Below are 16,417 nucleotides of genomic sequence, written 5' to 3'. Positions count from 1 at the left end.
CACACTGTATTTTTTTTTTTTTTTTTTGAATTCAGCATAAAAAATAAATAAGCGTTCACATCTTAAAGCATGGAAAGCTTTAGGTATGACAAGAAGAATTTAAGATACTTTGTAAACTTGGTGGAAGTACAGTTAGGTTTAGAAGTAATGTGTAAATGTCCATGTTGGCGGCTGTAATCAGAATTGTTTTAGGGTTAAATGTACAGGAAAGTTTTAGAATGCAGGATTGTGGAAAGTACTTTATTCATTACTCATCCTATCATTGTGTTTAAGAGATGAATTTGGGGTGCCTTAGAACAATAAGCATTTCTAGATATAAACCCCATATTATCAAGAGATCTACACAAGCCAGCAAACATCTGCAGCTCTTCAGCATGGAAGACGGCAGCTATAAGAGCAATGGCTTACTCACAAGTATCTCTCCCAGGGAATTCTTTTCTGGTCTTGAATAGTTTCCTCCTCTAAGGCCTACTAAGGGGTCTAGAGGGCAAGAACCATGTACCTGTTAGCAGGTTTTCTTTTTTTTGAAAAAATACAAGGCACAGATCTTTTCTCAGAGGAAGAGCTAACTGAATAAAGCCCTCACCAAGGTCTTCTTATACTCCACTAGCCCAGTTCTTTAAGCCCAAAGCTGTCTTGCCTAGATTGTAACTTCTTTTTTTATTTAATTTAATTAATTAATTTATTTATTTTGAAACAGAGTTTTGCTCTTGTTGCCTAGGCTGGAGTGCAATGGCGTGATCTGGGCTCATCACAACCTCTGCCTCCTGGGTTCAAGCATTTCTCCTGCTTCAGCTTCCTGAGTAGCTGGGATTACCTGCATGCGCCACCATGCCAGGCTAATTTTGTATTTTTAGTAGAGATGGAGTTTCTCCATGTTGGTCAGGCTGGTCTCAAACTCCAGACCTCAGGTAATCTGCCTGCCTCAGCCTCCCAAAGTGCTGGGATTACAGGTGAGCCACTGTATCCGGCTGTAACTTCTTTAGGACACAAACATGTTCTATAGTTTTTACTATCTCTCATGCACCTACACTACTAGCTGCTCAATAAAACTGAGATGCAAAATGCATGAATACAGGCAAGACTGATGAGTTACAGCTATTTGTACACCTCAAGAAGGGACTGTAGAGTGTATTGTCACAAAGTAAGTATTTGTTTTCAGCTAATATTTTAATATAATGGCCTGAAAAATTATGTAATTGGTTGATACCTATGAGAATTCAGAAAAACTATGCATAATCCATTTTGAGGTTAGGATAACACTTTGAATAAGCCCTACGAACAGAAATAGTTTGGCAAACTTGAAGAGCAAGTCAACACAATTAAGATTTGTTAAGCATGTATTTGAGCCCAGTAAGGAAAAAGTAGCCATTTCTAAATAAGCAGGTAGGAAAGCTCCACTCTGATGAGGAGAAAATCTTTTTCATTTCATATTGTCTTTGGAATCTGGTGATATTTTATATTTATCACATAGTCAACTTGGACTATTTACATTTCAAGTGCTCAGTGGCTGTTTGTGCCAAGTAGCTACCATTTTAAACAATATAGGTGAAAGGCACCTTAGTACTGTTTGTTGAGGGAAGGTTATGAAAACACTTATCAACATGGCTGTGTGTGCCTATAGTCCCAGCTGCGCAGGAGGCTGAAGTGGGAGGATTGTTTCAGCACATGAGTTTGAGGCTGCAGTGAGCTATGACCACGCCCTGCATTCCAGCCTGGGAAACAGAGTGACACCCTGTCTTAAAAAAAGAAAACATTTAACCCACTCCTATGCCCACTGCTTAAAGGTTTTCTCATGGAGATTAATACCTTGCAATTTCAGTTTTGTACGCTTATCAGCGGCCTGCAGCTTCCCACAGGCATCTCTTTACGTGACACCACGAAGTGCCAAAGCAGGCGAGGCAAGGTGCTGTCAGATTACCGTTGCTTAAAGTCTGGATATCACAGCAAAAACTGGAGTAGAACTGGGCTGAGAAGAAATAAGATAGGTTACAAGATACAACTAGCAAGTCAGGAGGAAGTTAAAATTGAAAAATAAAGAGATACCATTTTTTTATCCTATCAAATTGACTAAGAGTAAAAAGCCCATTTAGGAGAAACTGAACAAGAGCTCTGGGAATGAATGCAAAGGAGTCCAGAAACACTAGGTAGATAAGATCGACAGGGTGAGGCTACAGGAAGTGAGGGAAAGGCAGGTGTTCCACCTGCCTCCAGCCTGAGTCACTGAAAGCATTCTTTTGCCATTAGCTTTGTTACAGAGAATACAGGAAAGAGAGCTAGTTTTTCAGAAGCAAGAACAGATTGGGAATGTTGAGTTAAAAATTTGCATTCAGCAGTGTGTATACTAAACCTGGAACGATACAGAGAAAATTAGCATGGCCCCTGCACAAGGATGACACAGAAATTTGTTAAGAAAAGGAAAGTTGTATTTGGAACTCGTTAGTGAGACACAGGTTGTGAGTCACTGCAAATAAACAGCAGCTGAAACCTTCTCCAGAAGGACAGTGAGATTTTAAAAGTACATAGGGGAACTTCATCAAATGCCAATTTTGAAAGATTGTCTGAAGGTTGGGGCTAGTGGTAGGAGGAAAATGAGGACATCAGAGTGTCATAGATTGGGGAGATACTTTCAAAAGAGTGAGTTTAACTCAGCTGAATGCTGCAGAAGGGTGCAGTGGTAAGAATGCCATGAAGAGGTCATTCAACTTATTTAATGAAAATTATTTGAGACTTTTGAGGGAGAAATATCTACAAAGTAAAATGAGCAAAAAATATATTACATAGGGTTGGAATAAATAATACCTGCTGATGTTGAAGGAATCGCAAAATTACCTTTATGTTAATGAAGGGAAAGAAAAATAACAGTCTGTGGTAGGAAGTAAATCTGATGAGATGGACACTGAAATCTGGAATTGTGAATATGTTTTTCTTAGAAATTTAGTAAACATTACAATTAATTCTTCTTAATTTTAACAATTTTTTAAAATTAAAAAAATTAAATTTGATTTAAATTTTAAATTAAGTTTTTTGTATTAAAATTAATTTTAATAATTTTTAAATTAAAATTTCATATAATTAAAAAAATTTAGCCAGGTGCAGTGACTCATGCCTGTAATCTAGCAGTTAGGAAGACCGAGGTGAGAGGATCACTTGAGCCCAGGAGTTCGAGAGCAGCCTGGGCAATATAGTGAGAATCATATCTCTACCAAAAAAAAAAGCTTACCAAGCAAATGGAGAGCAAAAAAAAGCAGGAGTTACAATTCTCATCTCTGACAAAATAGACTTTAAACCAACAAAGATCAAAAGAGACAAAGAAGGACATTACACAATGGTAAAAGGATCAATGCAACAAGAAGAGCTAATGATCCTAAATATATACGCACCCAGTACAGGAGCACCCAGATACATAAGGCAAGTTCTTAATGACTTACAAAGAGACTTAGACTCCCACACAATAATAGTGGGAGACTTTAACACTCCATTGTCAATATTAGACAGATCAATGAGACAAAATTAACAAGGATATCCAGGACTTGAACTCAGACCTGGACCAAGCAAACCTAATAGACATTTACAGAACTCTCCACCCCAAATCCAAAAAATATACATTCTTCTCAGCACCACATCACACCTACTCTAAAAGTGACCACATAATTGGAAGTAAATCACTCCTCAGCAAATGCGAAAGAATGGAAATCATAACAAACAGTCTCTCAGACCACAGTGCAATCAAATTAGAACTCAGAATTCAGAAACTAACTCAGAACCACACAACTTCATGGAAACTGAACAACTGGCTCTTGAATATTGACTGGATAAACAATGAAATGAAGGCAGAAATAAAGATGTTCTTTGAAACCAACGAGAATGAAGACACAACATACCAGAATCTCTGGGACACATTTAAAGCAGTCTCTAGAGGAAAATATATAGCAATAAATGCCCACATGAGAAGCAAGGAGAGATCTAAAATCGACACCCTATCATCAAAATTGAAAGAACTAGAGGAAGGGGCCGGGCGTGGTGGCTCACGCCTGTAATCCCAGCACTTTGGGAGGCCGAGACGGGTGGATCACGAGGTCAAGAGATTGAGACCATCCTGGTCAACATGGTGAAACCCTGTCTCTACTAAAAAATACAAAAAATTAGCTGGGCATGGTGGCGCGTGCCTGTAATACCAGCTACTCAGGAGGCTGAGATAGGAGAATTGCCTGAACCCAGGAGGCGAAGGTTGCGGTGAGCCGAAATCGCAACATTGCACTCCAGCCTGGGTAACAAGAGTGAAACTCCGTCTCAAAAAAAAAAAAAAAAAAAAGAACTAGAGGAGCAAGATCAAAAAAACTCAAAACCTAGCAGAAGACAAGAAATAACTAAGATCACAGCAGAACTGAAGGAGATAGAGACACAAAAAACCCTTCAAAAAATCAATAAATCCAGGAGCTGGTTTTTCAAAAAGATCAACAAAATAGACAGACCACTAGCCAGATTAATAAAAAAGAAAAGAGAGAATAACCAAATAGATGCAATAAAAAACGATAAAGGGGATATCACCACAGATTCCACAGAAATAAAAACCATCATCAGAGATTATTACAAACAACTCTATGCACATAAACTAGTAAACCTGGAAGAAATGGATAAATTCCTGGACACTTGCATCCTCCCAAACCTAAACCAGGAAGAAGTCAAAACCCTGAATAGACCAATAACAAGGGCTGAAGTTGAGGCAGCAATTAATAGCCTACCACCCAAAATAAGCCCAGGTCCAGATGGGTTCACAGTCGAATTCTACCAGACATACAAAGAGGAGCTGGTACCATTCCTACTGAAACTATTCCAAACAATCCAAAAAGAGAGAATCCTTCCCAAATCATTTTATGAGACCAACATCATCCTGATACCAAAACCCAGCAGAGACTCAGCAAGAAAAGAAAACTTCAGGCCAATATCCATGATGAACATAGATGCAAAAATCTTCAATAAAATACTGGCAAGCCGATTGCAACAGCACATCAGAAAGCTTATCCACCATGATCAAGTAGGCTTCATCCCGGGGATGCAAGGCTGGTTCAACATACACAAGTCTATAAACGTAATTCACCACATAAACAGAACCAAAGACAAAAACCACATGATTATCTCAATTGATGCAGAGAAGGCCTTCGACAAAATTCAACAGCCCTTTATGCTAAAAACCTTCAATAAACTAGGTATTGATGGAATGTATATCAAAATAATAAAAGCTATTTAGGACAAACCAACAGCTAATATCATAATGAATGGGCAAAAACTGGAAGCATTCCCTTTGAAATCTGGCACTAGACAAAGATGCCCTCTCTCACCAATCCTATTCAATATAGTACTGGAAGTTCTAGCCAGAGCAATCAGACAAGATAAAAAAATAAAGGGTATTCAAATAGGAAAGGGGGAATTCAAATTGTCTCTATTTGCAGATGACATGCTTGTATATCTAGAAGACCCCATCATCTCAGCCCAAAATCTCCTGAAACTGATAAGCATCTTCAGCAAAGTCTCAGGATACAAAATCAATGTGCAAAAATCACAAGCATTCCTATACATCAATAACAGACTTCAAGAGAGCCAAATCCAGAACGAACTGCCATTCACAATTGCTACAATGAGAATAAAATACCTAGAAATACAACTAACAAGGAATGTAAAGGACCTCTTCAAGGAGAACTACAAACCACTGCTCAACGAAATAAGAGAGGACACAAACAGATGGAGAAACATTCCATGTTCATGGTTAGGAAGAATCAATATCATGAAAATGGCCATAGTGCCCAAAGTAATTTACAGATTCAATGCTATCCCCATCAAGCTACCAATGACCTTCTTCACAGAACTGGAAAAAACCACCTTAAACTTCATATGGAACCAAAAGAGTGCCCGCATAGCCAAGTCAATTCTAAGCAAAAAGAACAAAGATGGAGGCATCCTGCTACCTGACTTCAAACTCTACTACAAGGCTACATTAATCAAAACAGCATGGTACTGGTACCAAAACAGAGATATAGACCAATAGAACAGAACAGAGGCCTCAGAGGCAACACAACACATCTACAACCATCCAATCTTTGACAAATCTGACAAAAACAAGCAATGGGGAAAGGAGTCCCTGTTTAATAAATAGTGTTGGTAAAACTGGCTAGCCATGTGCAGAAAGCAGAAACTGGACCCCTTCCTGACATCTTACACTAAAATTAACTCCAGATGGATTAAAGACTTAAACATAAAACCTAACACCATAAAAAACCTAGAAGAAAACCTAGGCAAAACCATTCAGGACATAGGCATAGGCAAGGACTTCATAACTAATACACAAAAGCATTGGCAACAAAAGTCAAAATAGACAAATGGGACCTAATTAAACTCCTCAGCTTTGGCACAGCAAAGGAAACAGTCATTGGAGTGAATTGGCAACCAACAGAATGGGAAAAAAATTTTGCAGTCTACCCATCTGACAAAGGGCTGATATCTAGAATCTACAAAGAACTAAAACAAGCCCATTCAAAAGTGGGTGAAGGATATGAACAGACACTTTGCAAAAGAAGACATACATGAGGCCAACAAATATATGAGAAAATGCTCCTCATCACTGGTCATTAGAGAAATGCAAATCAAAACTACATTGAGATACCATCTCACACCAGTTATAATGGCAGTCATTAAAAAATCTGGAGACAACAGATGTTGGAGAGGATGTGGAGAAATAGGAACACTTTTACACTGTTGGTGAGAGTGTACATTCATTCAACCATTGTGGAAGACAGTGTGGCAATTCCTCAAGGACCTAGAAATAGAAATTCCATTTGACCCAGCAATCCCATTACTGGGTATATATCCAAAGGATTATAAATTGTTCTACTATAAGGTCATGTGCACACGAATGTTCATTGCAGCACTGTTTACAATAGCAAAGACCTGGAACCAACCCAAATGCCCATTGCTGATATTCTGGACAGGGAAAATGTGGCACATATACACCATGGAATATTATGCAGCAAATATTATGCAGCAAAAATGATGAGTTCATGTCCTTTGTAGGGACATGGATGAAGCTGGAAACCATCATTCTCAGCAAACTGACACAAGAACAGAAAATCAAACATCGCATGTTCTCACTCATAGGGGGTGTTGAGCAATGAGAACACATGGACACAGGGAGGGGAGCATCACACACTGGGCTCTGTTGGGGGGAAATAGGGGAGGGACAGCCGGGGGGTGGGGAGTTGGGGAGGGATAACATGGGGAGAAATGCCAGATATAGGTGATGGGGAGGAAGGCAGCAAATCACACTGCCATGTGTGCACCTATGCAACAATCTTGCATGTTCTTCACATTTACCCCAAGACCTAAAATGCAATAAAAAAAAAAGTTAACCAGATGTGGTGGTAGGCACATGTAGTCCCGGCTACTTGAGAGGCTGAGGTGTGAGGATTGCTTGAACCTGGGAGGTTGAGATTGCAGTGAGACAAGACTGGACCATTGTACTCCAGCCTGGGCAACAAGAGCAAAACTGTGTCTCAAAACAAACAACAACAACAACAACAACAACACACATGGAGCTACATCAAACTGAAAAGCTTCTACACAGCAAAGAAAATAACCAACAAAATGATAAATTAAAAGACAATCTGCAGAATGGGAGAAAATATTTGCAAACCATTTATCTGGTTAATATCTAAAATATATAAGAAATTCCACCCACTGCCTCAAAGAGGAAAAAAAAAAAAAAAAAGGAAAAATAAAAAGAAATTTATACAACTCAATAGCAACAAAACAAAAGAAAAACAAAAATAATCTAATTAAAAGATAGACAAAGGACCTAAAAGATATTTTTCCAAGGAAAACATGCTAATGGACAACATATGAAAAGGTGCTCAACTTCACTAATCATCAGGAAAATGCAAATCAAAACCACGAAGAGATATGACTTCACACCTGTTTAGGATAGCTGTTATTGAAAAGGTGAGAGGCAGCAAGTGTTGATGGGTGTGTGGAGGAAAGGAAACCCTTGTACACTGTTGATGGGAATGTAAATTGGTATAGCCATTAGGCAAAAAAGTACGGAGGGTCCTCGAAAAATTAAAAATAGAGGCAAGGTATGGTGGCTTATTCCTCTAATCTCAGCACTTTGGAAAGCTGAGGCATGAGAATCACTTGAGTCCAGGAGTTTGAGGCTGTAGTGAGCTATGATGGTGCCAGTGCTCCAACCTGGGTGAAAGAATGAGACCTTATCCCTAAAAAACAAACAAAAAGGAAATAAAGTCAGTATCTTGAAGTGATCTCTACACCCCCTTGTTCATTTCAGTATAATTCACAATAGCCAAGAAACTTAAACAAAGTGTTCATTGATAGATAAATGGATAAGGAAAATCTCTCTCTCTCTCTTGCTCTCTCTCTCTCTCTCACACACACACACACACACACACACAGAGTGAAATAATAGGCTTAAAGAGGAGATCCTGCCATTTTTGACAACATGGATGAACTTGGAGGACATTATGTTAAGTGAAATAAGCCAGACAGACAAATATTGTATGATCTCTTTTATACATAGTAGCTAAAAAAAAGTCAATCTCATTGAGGAAGAGAGTAGAACAGTGACCACCAGCTGCTGTGGGGTGGGGGAAATAGGAGATGTTGGTCAAAGGTTACAAACTTTCATTTATAACATGAATAAATTTTGGAGATCTAATGTACAGTATAGTGACTCTATAGCGAATAATACTGTATTGTTTACTTAAAATTTGCCAGGAGTGTAGGCCTTAAGTGTTCTTACACACACACATGCACGTAATGTGTATATATATGGTGATGGATGTGTTAATTAATTTGAATTTGATAATTATTACACAAAGTATATGTATATCAAATCAACAGGTTGAACACCTTGAATATATACCATTTTTATTTGTCAATATACCTCAATAAAGCTGAAAAAAAAGAAATATAACATGAGTCAAATGTGAGACACATAGTAATTCTAAATGTTTTAATAGTCATATGAAAGAAGTAAAAAAAGTAAAATTAGTTTTAATAACATGTTTTATTTTCCAGTATATTAAAATCATTACCATTTATATATTCAATATGAAATTATTAATGAGATATTTTACTTTTTAAAAAATATTAAGTCTTGGAACAGGTATATATTTTACACTTATAAGACATCTCAGTGTGAACAGGCCACACATTTCAAGTGCTCAGTGTGTACCATATAGGACAGTGTATCTTTAGGTCACTGTGGTCAATAGAAAAACAAAATAAGTGAAAATCTTTGTTATGACAACTGAATTTATGCTTTTGCTGAATTAAAGGCAAAGAAATAAAATTTTATGAAATAAACATACTACAAAATGATTTATATGGTATATGTATCTTTATTATTCATCCACACATCAACAGAATACTCAGATATACACACATATGTGAATATATTAGTTGTTTTTGATGCTTTTCAGGTACATAAAAAGCATAGCTTTACAAGTTTTTTTACTTCGTAACTATAAAGTTATATTTATCAAGGTAGAAGCCTAAAACATCAGAGTGTCGTAGATTGGGGAGATACTTTCAAAGGAGTGAGTTTAACTCAGCTGAATGCTGCAGAAAGCATTATAAAACAAAATAAACTGGTTACTTTAAAAACAAATAAATAAATAAACAACTGAATTTATAAATTTATTTTTAAAGTAACCAGTTTATTTTGTTTTATTAGGGGAGTTGATTGGGTATTTTGCTTTGTTTTAGAGTTGGAATTTTGCTCTGTCATCCTGGTTGGTGCAGTGGAATGAACATAGCTTACTGTAGCCTTGAACTTCTGGGCTCAAGGAATCCTCCTATCTTAGCATGTGGAGTAGGGAGGACTAGAGGTGCATGCTACCCCACCTGGTTAACATTTTACTTAAGAGGTTGCTATGCCAGGCACAGTGGCTTATGCCTGTAATCTCAGCACTTGGGAGGCTGAGACGGGAGGATTCTTTGAGGCCAGGAGTTAAAGACCAACCTGGTCAACATAGGAGACCCCATCTCTAAGAAAAAAAGAATTTGCTACCTTGATTTCCAACATTTAAATATTTGGGCATATGATATGTGGGCATTCATCTATAACCCTGCCACAGGCCCTGCAAAGGTTGGACATGGTCCTGGCTTGGAACTCTGCTCTCAAATGTGGGCATGACTCATTCCCTCACTCCTTTGAGAATGAGCTAATTTCCTTTTGTCAGTGAGAACTGAAACTGTATACACCCACATAGCTTACTGTATATATTTACAGGCCTTTGTTATTCTAGGTTTCATCAACATAGCTTTACTATTCTAGGAAACTCTTGCTGAAGAAGAAAAAAGTTGTGAATAACATTATCATTCATTTCAGCAATGTCCTGAAAGCCCATCAACTCTTTATGAAAAGCATCAATTTGTTCCTCCAGTCATGGGAGCCATATCAAAACTACAGTTGAAATCCCAAGACTGCTTGAACCCAAGTCTCTTTTTGAAAACCTTGCCTTCACATCTTCACTTTCCTATGACCACAAATCTTAAATTACTAAGTCATAATCCTTACAGAGTCTTAATTAAGCACGAACATTGGATAAGATCTGCCTTAAACTGACTCAGAGTCCCAATAAATATCCCGACTTTATCCTCCCGCTTCTGAGATGCTCTAAGACTCCGTGGGATAGTACTCTCTTACCAAGATCAGTATAAGTTCAGCTTTGTCTTTTCGACAGTTTGTCTTAGTGACATTTTAGGGAGTCAGCATTCAAGATCAGTAAGTCTTCTGCTGAACATTATTTTTAGAGGGAAGTCTTGCTCTGTCACCCAGGCTAGATTGCAGTGGCACAATCTCGGCTCACTGCAACCTCCCAGGTTCAAGGGTTCAGGCGATTCTCCTGCCTCAGCCTCCTGAGTAGCTGGAATTACAGGCACCTGCTAACATGCTTGGCTAATTTTTGCATTTTTAGTAGAGATGGGGTTTCGTCATGTTGGCCAGGCTGGTCTTGAACTCCTGACCTCAGGTGATCCGCCCGCCTCAGCCTCTCAAAGTGCTGGGATTTACAGGTGTAAGCCACCATGCCCAGCCTAGTCTTGAACTCCTGACCTCAAGTGATCCATCTGCCTTGGCCTCCCAAAGTGCTGGGATTACAGGTGTGAGCCACCGCACCAAGTCTACTCAAATTGTTTTAAATAAGAGGATGTTAATCAAATTTTCTGTTCAGGTGATTGTTCAAAAGCTAAAGCATTGTAACAGAGCTTATTTCAGTAAGAGTAGCCAGGGATGCGAAGGATATTCTAATCATAAATCATTCTGATTGTCTGGCTTGATCTCAGAGAAGTGAAATTAATAACACATCAGGGTATAAAGAGCATATTCTTTCCACATGAATATCATTTCTCATAAAGGAGTTTTTGCAGAAAGTTAGCAACTTCTCTGGAATTAAAGGAACATCACTCTGTTACCCAGGCTGGAGTACGGTGGCGAGATCATAGTTCACTGCAGGCTTGACCTCCCAGGCTTAAGCAATTCTCCTGCTTCAGCCTCTTGAGTAGCTGGGACTACAAATGTGTACCACCACACTCAGATAATTTTTAATTTTTTAATTTTTTGTAGAGACAGGGTCCAACTATGTTGCCCAGGCTGGTCTTGAACTCCTGGGCTCAAGCAATTGTCCACAGGCTGCAGCTTTAATTCATACAGAATTGTCCTCAAAGAAGGTTACAGTCTGGGCTACGTTTTGGGCTTATTTCCCTTTCTTCTTTATGGGGGAATGTTCAATCTGTAATTTTCTGAGTTACTCATGAAAGACTTCTGAAAGTCTGTCAGACTTTTTTAAAGTCTTGAATTTAAGATGAAGACTTGTTGAAATTGGTCTAGGACATCTGCTTTGATAAGGAGTCTTGACAGCCAATCAAAAGACAGCAGGTTTTCAGCTTCTCTTTTTAGAACCAAGACTATCTTGAACTTACTCTCTATGAGTACGATTTTTCTGTTCATTATTTAACATGGAAAGACAAAAGGGATGGAACAGGGTGAACTGAAGTTCACAAGGACATGCTTGAAGAATCATGGGTGTACAAGCAAACTTCAATGTAGGGGGTTTGGAAGGCAAAAGAGAGCTGAGGAAAATACCTGAATCAATAGAATGGATGTTGAGTATGTGTTACTCAGGGTCCAATAAGGAAAAGAGAAACCATAACAATTCTGTTAACAAAGGAAGTTTAACATAGGGAATTGAGTCAGGCACAGTGACTCATGCCTCTAATCCCAGCACTTTGAGAGGCCGAGGCAGGAGGATCACTTGAGGTCAGGATTTGAAACCAGCCTGCCCAACATGGTGAAACCCCATCTCTACTAAAAATACAAAAATATTAGCTGGGCTTGGTGGCGGGTGCCTGTAATCCCAGCTACTTGGGAGACTGAGGCAGGAGAATTGCTTGAACCTGGGAGGCAGAGGCTGCAGTGAGCCAAGATCATGCCACTGCACTCCAGCCTGGGTGACAGAGTGAAACTCCATCTCCAAAAAAAAAAAAAAAAAGGTGGGGGGAATTGGTTAAATGAGTATTGAAGGGAATTCAGATTACACAGAGAGTAACTGCAGGAAGTAGCTTACATCCTATAGTACTGGTAGAACCAAGAGGAAAGATTGGGGTTCTCAAAAGCTTACAGGCTTGGAGGAGAGGTACCATTAGAGCTGCTTGGCGTGTGCTGCTATCTCTTGGCTTGTGATGGATATCATTATGAGGCTAGTTCTAATAGGTGGAAAAAAGCTAGAATCTGGAATCATTTGCTTCTGCAACCAACTGTGCTTCTGGGGCAACGATGCATTTCTGGGGAGACCAGAGAATAATAGAAAGCAAATAGAAAATCATGAATTCCTTTTCCCTCTTCCTGCTTTCTTGTCTCCCTCTAGTTTCTTCTACCAGCAGAACCTAACAGGAAAACAGATGGTAAAGGAGAAAAGTGTTTGCAGAATCTTAGTCCCAGCATCACAGAGCTAGAAGAGAAGGTTTGAAGCTGAGAGACAATAGCTTAGTAACTAACACAGAGATGCCACATGTGGATAAAAAAAGGAGAAGAAAAATCTAAAGACTGAGTTATGAGAGAAAAACAGGGAGCCAGAGAAATTAAAACTCAGTTTTAATTTCATGATGTGACAAGCTCCGTGCCAATTTTTTCTATTAAGATAATATATTCAGTGTTTTGAGAATTCCAGGCATTTGAAAATCTTTTCAACAAGAAGAATATAAAAAAAGGACACAGAGCCATTTGAAAAATTAGTTTTTGACTATAAAAATGTTAACTATGTGAAGTAGTAAATATGCTGATTGGCTGTATCTAGTCATTCCACAATGTATATATACTTCAAAACATTATGTTGTACATGATATGTATAGTTTTATCTGTCAATCAATAAATAATGTATTTATTAAATTAATACATGGAGAGACGTACAATGCTCATAAATTGAAATATCCAGAATAATAAAGACGGTTTTTGCTGTCTGGCTGGGTGCAGTGTCCCTGGGATGGCCCTGCAGTCTACGTAGCCGGTGCCCTGGGTGACTGTGGCACAGCTGCTGTGCAGCTGCCTGAGGGGAGGTGGTACCTTCCCAGAGCTGGATTCCCACAAGTGAGTGGAAGTTCAGCAGGCAGGCAGGGTCTAGTGGAGAAGCCATGGAGAATAAAGGCTTGGAAATCTTCCAGACAGACCTGAAGTTACAGACCCACCCCCCACACCAAGGGCAAGATGTGTAAGTATTGCAGCTTGGACACCAACACCAAGTCATGAGTCTTGCTATGGAATAAAATCTGCTGCTGCATCTGCCTGGCCCAGATCACCTGTTCTAAACACATCCAACCTGTCCTACCACCTGGAAAAGATGACCTTCAGGAGTTTTACAGTCACCCAGCAGATGTGGGAAGCCTTCACTCCCACCTCCTCCAAACCCAAGCCCAAGTCATCCCAGCAACTGGCGCAGGACCTGCTGGCCACTAAGGCTGACCACAGTGATGGGAGCAAGCAGTAGCAGGAGCTGATGGCCACTGTCCTTGGACTCATCTGCAAGGGGCAAGGACATCCAGAGAGGACGAGCCCACTTCCAGGGTGCTGCTGAAGATGGCCAATCCCAGGTACCAGCTCCTGAGCAGGAAGCACATCTCCACTGAGGCCATCCCTGAGAAGCACGGAGGGTCAGAGAGGTAATTCTGAAGAAGCTGGGCAACGCCTTGTGGTGTGGCATCTCCAGGGACAAGTGGAGGAGCGAGAACCAGAACTGAGCCTTGGTGACATTGGCTGTCCACTTTCTGGGTGTCAGCTCCCCCATTTGCCTGTACGTGGGTTCCAGGTGCCTGAAGCCCTTTGAGGTGCCCAAAAAGAACACAGTGGAAACCATCATGCCAGTGCTCTTCATCAAATGGGGCACCAGTTCCAAGGAGTGCAGGGCCACCACCAACTATGGCAAGGACATTATGAAGGTGTGCTCCTTGCTCAACATTGCCGTTCAAATGCCTTGCCTGTGCAGACCTTCTATGCTGGCATCCAGCAGGCTTTATAGCTCCCTAAGCTGGACAGCTCCCCAAGCTGGAGAGCCTACTCTCTTGGTGCTGCCCACTGGTGGACTACTTCCAGCAGCCCACCGTGGACATGCTCTTGTGAAGAAGCAGAAACAGCAAAACACAGGCACTGCATGCTGGTGAGCAACCATCTTTTGGTGGGAAAGCATGCTTGCCACTCAAGGAGCAGCAGTGTGTCATCCCTGGTGTGTCTGAAGATAGCAACAATCATGACCCGATGTTGGAGGCCACCAAGTGGTCCACCATCCAGGGGGCTGGTGAAATTCCTGCAGCTCTGCAAGCAAGTGGCCGAGATGCTGTCTGCCTTGAAGTATCCCACCATCAGCATTGTGAAGCTGCTGTTTCATATGCTGCTAAATACCATGTTCAACAAGGAGACCAACTCCAAGGAGATCCCCATGGCCAAGAAGGTGATTGCTAAGGAGCTCTCCAAGACCTGCCAGGAGATGGCTGAGATGGGCGTGTTTCTGAATGTCACCATCTTTCTGGACCCATGCTACAAGAGGCTGCCCTTTCTGTTTGCCTTTGAGAGGCAGCAGTTGGGGAACTGCGTGGTCAAACAGGCCAAAGGCCTCCTGGACAAAGTCAAAGATGGCAGCTACTGGCCAGCCAATGCAAGATCTACCCTTTGCCAGAAAAATATCCAGTGAAGAAGTTCATGGGGACCTCGTTGCCTCAGCCCTCCTGCATAATCAGCAGCATGCTGGCTGAGATCCGCTGCCAGATGGGCGGCCTGGAGGCCCAGGAGTAATGGCATGCCTGGTGGTGGAGGAGGAGCTGAGGAACTTCAAGTCCCAGAAGGTGCTCAGCCACCCACATTGTGCTGAAGTGTCTCTTTGGCTCTGCAGCCAAATGGTGAACACCAAGAGGGACTGGCTGGCCCCCGATCTGCAGGTCTTTCTGTACCTGAACAACCTTAACTGGGTGGAGGTGGAGCCTGGGGCCCAGGACAAGGAGCTATGGGGCTTGGACAGAGAGCAGGTGTTCCCTTGGGAAACGGCATCAGCCATGGCTTCTTTGGCATCTGGGACAGTGGCTTCCTGTAGAGAGGAAGCCTTGTCTTACGAGTCATAGCCTTGTGGCAGTCTGTTGGATGTGTTGCTGTAAATACTATAAATATAGCTAGGTTTATAGACCAACTGTGGTCTTTGAAACCTAAAAGAAAAGGCGGAAAACAGAAAGAGATGCAAGAAGAAAGAATAAAGCCTTTGGATTGATGAGTCTTCTTCTCCCCTCAAGCAACTCATGCCTGGGAATTGCCAAGGGGAAACTCTCTAAGGGCAGCAGAACCTAGAGGAGGTTTTGCATCACAGATACTTAGGGCATGGCACAGGCACATCATTTGTGATTTCGGATTCAAGTTCTTCCTGGGAGGGTTTAGAATAAATCCGAGAAAATTCTGGATGGCATAGAACAAGCCTCTTGCAAGCATCATCTTAGGGACTTTGGAGATCTGTAGATGAATGAATTAATGTTTACATTTTAATGGCAGTACAGACCATGTTTCTGGGAGACTTGGAAGAGATCCTTTAGCCCAAATGTCCTTCCTGCAAAAGAGAAATCAGTTTTATGTTTGGCTAAAAGTGTGAATGATGAGCATAAAATGCGGGTGCTTTTAAAATGCAGGGGGAAAAAAGGCTTGAATTTGTTGTATTTTTGGCATGTTGCAGGCAATTAGTCTTTTTATCTCAAAATCCACTTTGTAGACTCAGTTCGTAAAAGACAGATCAGGCTGGGCACGGTGGCTCATGCCTGTAATTCCACCACTTTGGGAGGCTGAGGCGGGCAGATCACCCGAGGTCAGCAGTTTGAGACCAGC

At 40.7% G+C, this 16,417-nt stretch overlaps 1 non-coding gene across 1 annotated transcript; it reads left to right on the top strand.

The window, feature by feature from the left end:
* Window positions 1-2,325: 2,325 nt before the first annotated feature.
* LOC135277843 (U6 spliceosomal RNA) lies at window positions 2,326-2,427 on the top strand. Its single transcript, XR_010345424.1, has one exon. It is a non-coding gene; the product is annotated as a U6 spliceosomal RNA (small nuclear RNA).
* The last annotated feature ends 13,990 nt before the right edge of the window (window positions 2,428-16,417 follow it).

The sequence above is a fragment of the Aotus nancymaae genome, unplaced genomic scaffold, assembly GCF_030222135.1.
Source record: "Aotus nancymaae isolate 86718 unplaced genomic scaffold, 86718_ANA_hifiasm-v0.15.2.pri h1tg000033l, whole genome shotgun sequence".
Lineage (NCBI taxonomy): Eukaryota > Metazoa > Chordata > Mammalia > Primates > Aotidae > Aotus > Aotus nancymaae.
Note: the sequence above shows the minus strand (reverse complement) of the source record. Positions and strands in the feature narration are given on the sequence as shown.